This window comes from Bidens hawaiensis, unplaced genomic scaffold (assembly GCF_021521415.1).
Source record: "Bidens hawaiensis isolate Kalapana, Puna unplaced genomic scaffold, B.hawaiensis_p1.1 tig00024807_1, whole genome shotgun sequence".
Taxonomy (NCBI): domain Eukaryota; kingdom Viridiplantae; phylum Streptophyta; class Magnoliopsida; order Asterales; family Asteraceae; genus Bidens; species Bidens hawaiensis.
The window spans coordinates 227,977-236,674 of NW_027493920.1; the positions used below are offsets into that span (position 1 = coordinate 227,977).

The following is an 8,698-nucleotide window of genomic DNA, read 5'->3' on the forward strand; positions in this document are numbered from 1 at the left end:
AAAGACCTTAGGGTTTAATGAAGACAAATATGGATTAAATTTGTTACATGTATTTATTTGAATTGTTTTGTTATATTTGAATATTGTGTGTATACTTTGAATAAAATAATTAATTAGATATTGTCACATTTATATTATGATAGTATCTTCGAGCTGTGAGCAATCGGATCACGCCCGGCATTTCCGCCTTAGGTCGGGGTATGACATCAACTTCCAGCAACCATGGACAGGGTTTCACCATCGCAACTATACAAGTCTCCAGCTGAGCTTTTAAGTTTCACTCGGTTCGTAATTGGAGGGTTTCAATTTACGGGTCCTCGACAAAACCTGCAAGTACACATGTCGCTACTTTTCTTCCGTACCATTGTTTTGTTTTTTGTTTTTCAAATGGTTTCTTTCCAGAGATGGAGGTCTGCTGACAGATTGCTCGAGTTTCACTGGAGAAGATGTGTTAGTCGAACAAATATGCAACTTTTTAATTAAATAATGGGTTCCATGTTTTTTTATATATCTTTTTATTTTGACTTTTTGATATATCTATTTTAATGCTTTATTAAAAAAAAATTGTTAAAGATAGAAGATGGTAAAATTGTCATAATGTGAGAAGTTATTACTAAAGGATATTTGATATTTTAAAGTTTGGTTGGATATATATGATATTTAAGATGTTTGTAGGTATATATATGAAATTATTCCAAAAAAGTAACTCACTTTTACAATAAGTTACATAAACAGCTTTTTAAAATGATGGTTTAGCCAAATTACAATTTTAGGTATGCTACACAAATAGTTTTGAAAGGGTAAAAGGACGAAAATGCCCACATGTACAGCGCACATGGAGAAATTTAATAGGAGAACTTAACAGCCGTTAATGCAAAGGACTAAAACCGAGACAAATATGAATATAAAGGACAGAAAGTGAAAGTCGATTTTGTGGAGAACCCATTCTATAACTATAATTTAGGCAATTTTTTTCGACCTTGTTAACTTTTATAAACAAAGCAACAAAAAGAAGCACACCCCTCTCCACAAGCTGGAGAGAAGCCCCAAAAAACAAGCAATTTATCGATTTACAATTAGATCTATGTTTAAACCATAAAAAGCCTAGAGACTTAATTTCTCCAATTATGTCTTCAACCTTTATACTTTTGCCTTCAAATAACATTTTGTTCCTAGCTTTCCAAATACTCCAACAAGTGATGATCACAATATCGTAAAAAACATTCTTTTCCAAACCCCCAAACCCGAGTTATGGTGTGCCTCTAACAAATCTTTAATCGAGAAGGCAAACACCGGATGAGTTTTACACCACAAATTCACGAACCCCCAAACCACCGAAGCCACCTCACAACCAATGAAAGAGACCCTTAACCGACAAAGAAAATTTGGGCAATTGACACAAAAGAAAAAAAAATTGTAATTTTCTCAAAAAAAGAAAATTGAAATAGAAATATTTACTTTGGTGCGATAGTATGCATACTGTAGAACATTGTGTCGTCATATGGTAACATCTATCATCGTTAACTTGATTGATCCCAAGTGAATCCGTTCTCCTCCGTCACCGGAATCAGTAATTCTCCATCCATGAGACCTCCACTCAACGTCAACGCCATGACTCGGAAGATCGACGTCGATGATCGAATTCCACTTCGTAATTACTACCGAATCGCCGATAATCTCCTCAAACAGGTCATCAATCTCATACCTACCATTTCCGTTACTTTACTTTGTTGATTGAAATTATTTTAGGTTTTTTACTTAGGGTTTATATGTTCAATCAAGCCATCTCTTTTAGAAAGCCCTTTCTACTGAAACCTTAATCTGTCTTTCTGCTGCTTCCGGTGATTTTTAGGTTACTATGCCTTTAGGGGGCGTTTGGTTCGTTGGAATTGGAATTTGAAGGAATCCTTTAAAATCCTATATGTGTTTGGTTGATACATTAGTTTATGGAATTGGAATTCAAGGTTATAAAAAGAGACAAATTTACCCTTTAGAATTACAAAATAAAATAAAAACCCAAACTTAAATATTAATGAAAAAATATTTTTAATAACCACAAGGAGTGATTTCTATCAAGCCATAGTCACCTTCGTCGGATCTGCACAACTCCGTCACCGGTATGTGTCTGTAAAAAAACCACCGGAACAACCGCCGGTTTCCATAACAGCGCGAAGAACCGTCTCGTCGGATCTGCACAACTCTACCACTGTTTCCTCTTTACTATGTACACGCCGGTTACCATTACCGCCGGAACAACCGCCAGTTGTTATAACAAAAACTTGACGGAGTCGGTCGGCATCTTGTAACAGTGGTCGCGACGAGATGTGGTGGCTTGGTTCAGATCCCACTTGGTTCAGATCTGGCGGAAAAATGCGGGTGTGGCGGCGACGCTTAGGCGGTGTTTCTTGCCGGAACTACGTTGATGGTGGTGTAGACCGGAGAAAATGGTGGTGACAGTGGTTGCTTAGGTTAGGGTTATTTGTGTAAAGTCCCTAACATTCCTTTGAAATCCTTTGGAATATAGAAGGAATTTAAATTCCATTAGTTGATGAATTTGGTTGGAAATTAATTCCAATTCCAATTCCTTCTTTATCTAACCAAACAGGTCATACAAAGGAATTCAAATTCCAATTCCTTTGAAATCCTCCAACCAAACAGGCCATTAGAGTTAAGAGATCCTCATATTTATTTGACTCAACCGTTTGCAAATCACAAACAATGCTTTCAAACTTCAATTCTTCCATTAGATAGGTTGCGGTATGAAGTGTTTGGTGTATTTTTATATGCATGCATCATTTTGCAGTCTTCTTCATATGCATACTCTCATATGTGCATATCCTTGCGTTAAGGAATTTCATGTTGCAGTATGCGGTTTTCGACTTTTCAGTGGTTTACAGTATATATCCACTTAATTTCTGTGCATGCAGGCAAATATATATCGAGAGGAAAAGAATATAATCGATTTGTATGTTATTCTTCTAAGATATTCAAGGTAATGAAAGAGTCTCGATGGGATTCCATGTTTAACGTTTACACTTTTGCTTATTGTTTTTATTAAAACTGTTGCTTTTGTTTTGAGTTTTCAGTTTGGTACTGGATACAATAAAGTTTCATCGTGACTACAACGTTTTATGTTCAAAGGAACGCGCATATTGCAAGAAGGTGATTGCGGTTCATTCATTTTGTACCTATTTTTAAACACTTTATGCTGTTTATAGTCGGGTGGCATGGCGCTTACTTTTTTCCATTTTTTTACAGCAATTACTCGTGGTGGTGAATGAGTTAGAGTCTTTGAAACCTGAATTTTCACATCATGTGGATAGATTAAACAAAGGTCATACTAGAAGTGAAAAGGATCAACCAAATGGTCAATTAACTGCTGTGAACAACAGAGTTTCTTTTGACCATGATAACAAGCAGGTAATAATAGTTCACTCACATAATGAGTGTTTGTTTTTTTCATCAATGATGGACAATAAGTTGCTGGAATTTGTTAATTACAATTAATGTTGGTTGACTTTTTGTCGTTTTCTAAGTGCATTATCTCTCATGTGTCTGTTTATGTTGTTTCAGTACAAAAACATGGATAATCGGCTTTCTTGGAATCAGAAAACTGGGATTACTCAAAAACAACAATCAAGTTCAGTTGACATGCAGTTCCAAAAGTTGTGAGTGTTTTGTGTTATATCTAAGAGTTAATTCATTTCTTATACTGATGTTTGTTACAAGTTGCAAAGTGGAATCGACTGGACTTGTTTGTTAATTTAAACAGGTTTCAAATGCCATTATTCCTCATCTTTTTGCAATAATCATTGGAATAGGGCTGTGGTTAGGCCTGTAAATGAACTGAACATTCAGTCAGCAGTTCCATAGTTGGTGAATTGTTTGGTGGGAAGTTCGTTTATGTAATAAACGAACACGAAAACATGTCTAAACTCGTTCATTTATGTTTGTTCATTTACGTTCGTTAATATATTCATTTAAATTTTTTGGCTCATTATAACTTGTCTTCTTTTAATAATTAATAACTTTTTAGGCACAACACATTACTCTTCGCAAGTTCACATTATTTAACTAGTTTTAGCTCAGTTATATTTGTTTATCTATGTTCTGTTATTTTTGTGCGTTTACATTAGTAAATTGTTCATTTATATAAACAAATGCAAACATGAAAACCCTGTTTGCTTAATCGGTCGTGTTCATTTGTTTGTTTGGTTAATGTTAACAGACAGACATGAACATGTTACTTTCATGTTCATTTGGTTTACTCAAACTACTAACTGTATGTTAGAGGGGAGTGCATTACTAAACATTCATATTCTATGTTCAAATTACACAAAAGTTTTAACTATCAGATTTTTAAGTATGTGTACTCATGTAACTTTCAGATCTCTATTACCAACTAACAGACAAGAAACTTTATCTAGACATTCTCTTCTAGGCTAATGGCCTACGCGGTCAATGGTCAAACCCTAGTACACAGATAAAGGTAAAACTCGTTATGTTATATTGCACTTTAAATTCTAAACTTTATAATACTAAATAATGTTGTGTAACACAGGTGCAATATCCAGCATATGCAGACTTGAACTCAAACGATAATTTAAGGTTAGCATCTTTACAAAAGTGTACTTATTTAGATTTTGCTTGAATCTAGTAAGAACTGTTTGGTTAGCATCTAGTAACACTAATTCCTTCCTCTAAAACTTTGCAAAAAGTTAGTTAAATTATTTTTTTGTTTTTCAAAAGCAAGTACACAATATTTGTTTTTTAATTTATTTGAGATTTGTTCAATGCTTTTTCTTTTTTCTTTTTTTTTTTGCTGTTTAGTGTTTTAGTTTTTAAAATATAATCGATAAATTTATGTATTATGTAGTAACTAGGCTTGTAAACAAACCAAACGAACACGAATAGAGCATGTCCATGTTCGTTTGTTTATCTTTAACCAAACAAATGATCGAACACAAACAGTCAAACAAACGGGGTTTCCTTGTTTGTATTTGTTCATTAAGAAAATGAGCATGTATGCATTCATTTATGTTCGTGTGTTAACCATATATACGAACAGTTCATGAAGGTAAAATAAACGAACGTAATTGAACCATAGTTATCAAAGGCGCTAGGCTTATAGGCCTTGCCTGGGGCCTAGGCGCAAGGCTATAAAAAAAGTGAGGGCCTAAGAAAAAAAAGGTGTACTTAAATAAAAAAAATTAAAATTTATTATGTATTAGAAAAGTAATAGTATTCTTGATATAAAATAAACAAAAGGTATTGTATAACATTTAATGCCATCGAATTAGTATCAAAAGTTCTAAAAGAGTCAAGATTTAAATGCAATTCTAAAATTTGAATAACAAAATGTTCAAAGTAAGTACCAAAAAGTTCCAACATGAAAACCAAAATTTCAAAAAGAAATAAATAGTAAAGGTTCAAATGATCATTGTTCTTGATCTGTTATCAGTACCAATAGAGGTGTCGTCAAATTCAAGAAGCGAGGGCCTAGGAACTAGAAGTGCGCATATTGGACCTGGCCTGGAAAATGGGCCTGGCCGCAAGCGCAAAAAGTGAGGGCTTTTAATAGCTGTGAATTGAACATAGATGAGCGAACATAGTTGAGCTAAAACAAGCTAAAAGTAATGCGAAGAACAATGTGTCGGGCCTAACAAGTTTTTATAACTTAAACAAGTTGTAGTGGGCCAGAAAATTTCAAATGAATATATTAACGAACGTAAAGAAACCCGAAGTCCCAAACTAACAAACATAAATGAACATTAATAAGCGAACGCTCACGAACAAACAATACATGTGTTCATGTTCCTTCGTTTAACTAAACGAACAAAAATTTTGTTCATGTTTTTTCGTTTAGTAAATAAACGAACTTCCCACCAAACAGTTCACAAATTGTTCACTGAACGTTCGATTCATGTACATGCCTAGTGCTATAGACAGGTAAAATTATACTGCTGTGTTTACGTATAGCATTAGAAACTTATGTAAAAACAATATTTTGTTTGATTAAATGCAACAAATCATTTATCATTTTTTAACATGTCCAATTAAATAAAAAGAGACCGCTTATACTATATTCTCTTGTGCTCAGCTTAATTCAGAGTGTTGAAAGTGTCGTTACTAGCAAAGATAACAACAGTGGATTGGAGACATCTACAATGGAATCAGTGCTATCTTTAGATGATGGTAGATGGGCCCGCCTTAATGATGACCAGTTTGATGAAGATCTTTTTCTTTCCGGAAACATCAGACAACCTTCTCCCCCTCCCGTGCTTGCCCGACTACAACCGGAACATTCTCACATATCTCCATCCCGAGTTGCTGACCCAAGACCAGGACCCGCCAACTCATTTCAAGATGATTCACCTACTTCTAACACATACCACCATCTACATATTGTAAGTTTTGTTGCGGAGAAGTATTCCATCTATTCTTCATGGAGTTGACTTTGTATTTGACTTTACATTTTGCAGCCGGTAAAAATGATGCAAGTTTTTTTGAGATTGGCAAATGCAAATACTAAAAGAAATCTAGAGACGTGTGGTGTTCTTGCTGGTTCTTTGGTAAGATTAAATTGTTCCCATTAGTAAGATCCTTTTCTTCAGTTTTTAGATCTTGCTATCTTACATATTTCTATCGGTCTGATTGTAGAAAAACAGAAATTTTCAAATCACCACACTTATTATTCCTAAGCAGGAGTCAACTTCTGATTCGGTAAGAATTCAGAATTATATGGTATTCTAGATTTAAAAACGTGCGAGGCATTTAGGTCCCAAAAGTCGAGGCACTATTAGGGGCGTAAATGAGCCAGCTGCTCGTGAGCTACTTGAGACTGACTCATTAAAAGCTTGAATCAAGCTCGAGCCTAAATAAGTTCGTTAACAAACGAGCCCGAGCCCGAGCCCAAGCCTCACCTATCGAGCTTGAATAGGCTTACGAGACTATAGTTTATATAATTTTTTTAAATACATTATATATACTTACATAATACTTATTAGTATTATAAAATATGATAACAATAACTAACATGAGTTGTATTGTGCTATAAAAAATTTATAATTGTATGTATAAATAATTTAATAATATATAAATTAACGAGACGAGTCCAAGCTAAGCTCGAGCTTGAATAATAATCACGAGCCAAGCTTGTGCTTTAGAATAGAGCTTGGAATGTGTTAGGAACAAAGCGGCGCGCGGAAGCGAAACAGCACACACATGCACAACGATAAACACACATAAACGAAAATATAAACGACACAAGAATTTAACGTGGTTCGGTCCCCGCGAGGGGACCTACGTCCACGGGCTGCAACTAGGTTTTCTTATTAGCTCAGAACCAAGATTACAATTACATGATGGGATATATATAATAAACAAGATTAGGGTTAAACATAATTAGGAGCCAAAACCGGGCCTTCTAATAAAACCGGCCCAAAGGCCTTCATAACCCAACAATCTCCCACTTGAAGGCCTTGCGATAAATTCCAGCCTGCCATCCAAGTAAATATAACAATCTCATTCATCCAGTAACTCTAGTAATCTTCAGTAATAGAAATCAACCAAGCCTCCAGTTCCAAGAACAAGCTAAAACTTCAACAAAAGAAGTTCTCCAAGCCTCCAGTTCTCTAGGAACAAACTAAGATTTCTACCAATCCACACCAGTTGCAGCGCCCCTTCCCATCAGTTACCTGAAAGGCCCATTGAAGCTCCCGAGAGCTCCAATCCGGTCATCACAGACCCAGCCATGACAAAACCCGCCAATGGCTCATCCTCAATCTTAACCGGCCCTCACTTACTCACTCTACCGGCTCCAAAGACTTCCAGAGGATAATCACTCTCCAAAAATCAGCAGACTATACCAGGAGAGATTTTCACATTCGGATTTCCCAGTCTTCCGAACTCAACGTCCCTTTGGAAACAAACCTAGAACACACCGCGTGCTCCCACTGTTACCAAAACCCCGAACATGTTCAGACCTCCGAATACGCTCAAGCTAACATCACTGTGGCTCCAGGCTTCATGTCTGCAAACTGAAACCCCTTAGCTCTACCCGATTCAGCGAGCCAAGACCTTATAACTCGGAAGTTGGTTCACTTCTTCCGACGATACAGAGACCGTATCTTCCAAAAGTCTTTAACTAAAAGATTCAACAAATGCTTCATTGAAGTGAGTAACAAGAAATAAAGCAAACTAGAATCTTGAACCCAAGAGTCTTCACCGCCTTCACTGAGTCTCAATGCATCAACCCAGATACATTCTCAAAAGCAGAATTCCAAACCTTTCGACATCGACTCTTAAAATGTCTCACCTCTACGCAACCTACCAAGTCGACTATGCCCAGCTCCCACTGTTCCTGTTATCCCAACCCATGCCACACCAACACTCCATGAGATGAACCCCACTCGTACTATCCCGGCAAATAACTTTACCCAACACGAGATTATGAACCTCTCAAATGGTGTACCACTGATCACCACCAAACAAGATATAACTTCACAATTCCAAACGAACAAGAAGTAATAATCACAGTTTCGAACCAGCTAACAGGCAAACAGCTATAACAACAGTAGAACTTTCATGAAATCAAGCGGGTACCAAGGGTTCTATGACCGTACACACGATCAGTTAACTCAAACCCTAACCGAAAGATCATCCAAACGAGCAATAGTTAACATGACTTGCCACTAAC

General features: G+C 36.1%; 1 pseudogene across 1 annotated transcript; it reads left to right on the forward strand.

Moving 5' to 3' along the window:
* The first annotated feature begins 1,584 nt into the window (after window positions 1-1,584).
* On the forward strand, window positions 1,585-6,723 carry LOC143569951 (AMSH-like ubiquitin thioesterase 3; annotated as a pseudogene). Its single transcript, XR_013141831.1, has 10 exons — window positions 1,585-1,689; window positions 2,928-2,992; window positions 3,087-3,162; window positions 3,259-3,420; window positions 3,574-3,668; window positions 4,389-4,489; window positions 4,562-4,608; window positions 6,101-6,407; window positions 6,483-6,572; window positions 6,661-6,723. The product of XR_013141831.1 is annotated as an AMSH-like ubiquitin thioesterase 3 (transcript).
* Window positions 6,724-8,698: the final 1,975 nt, after the last annotated feature.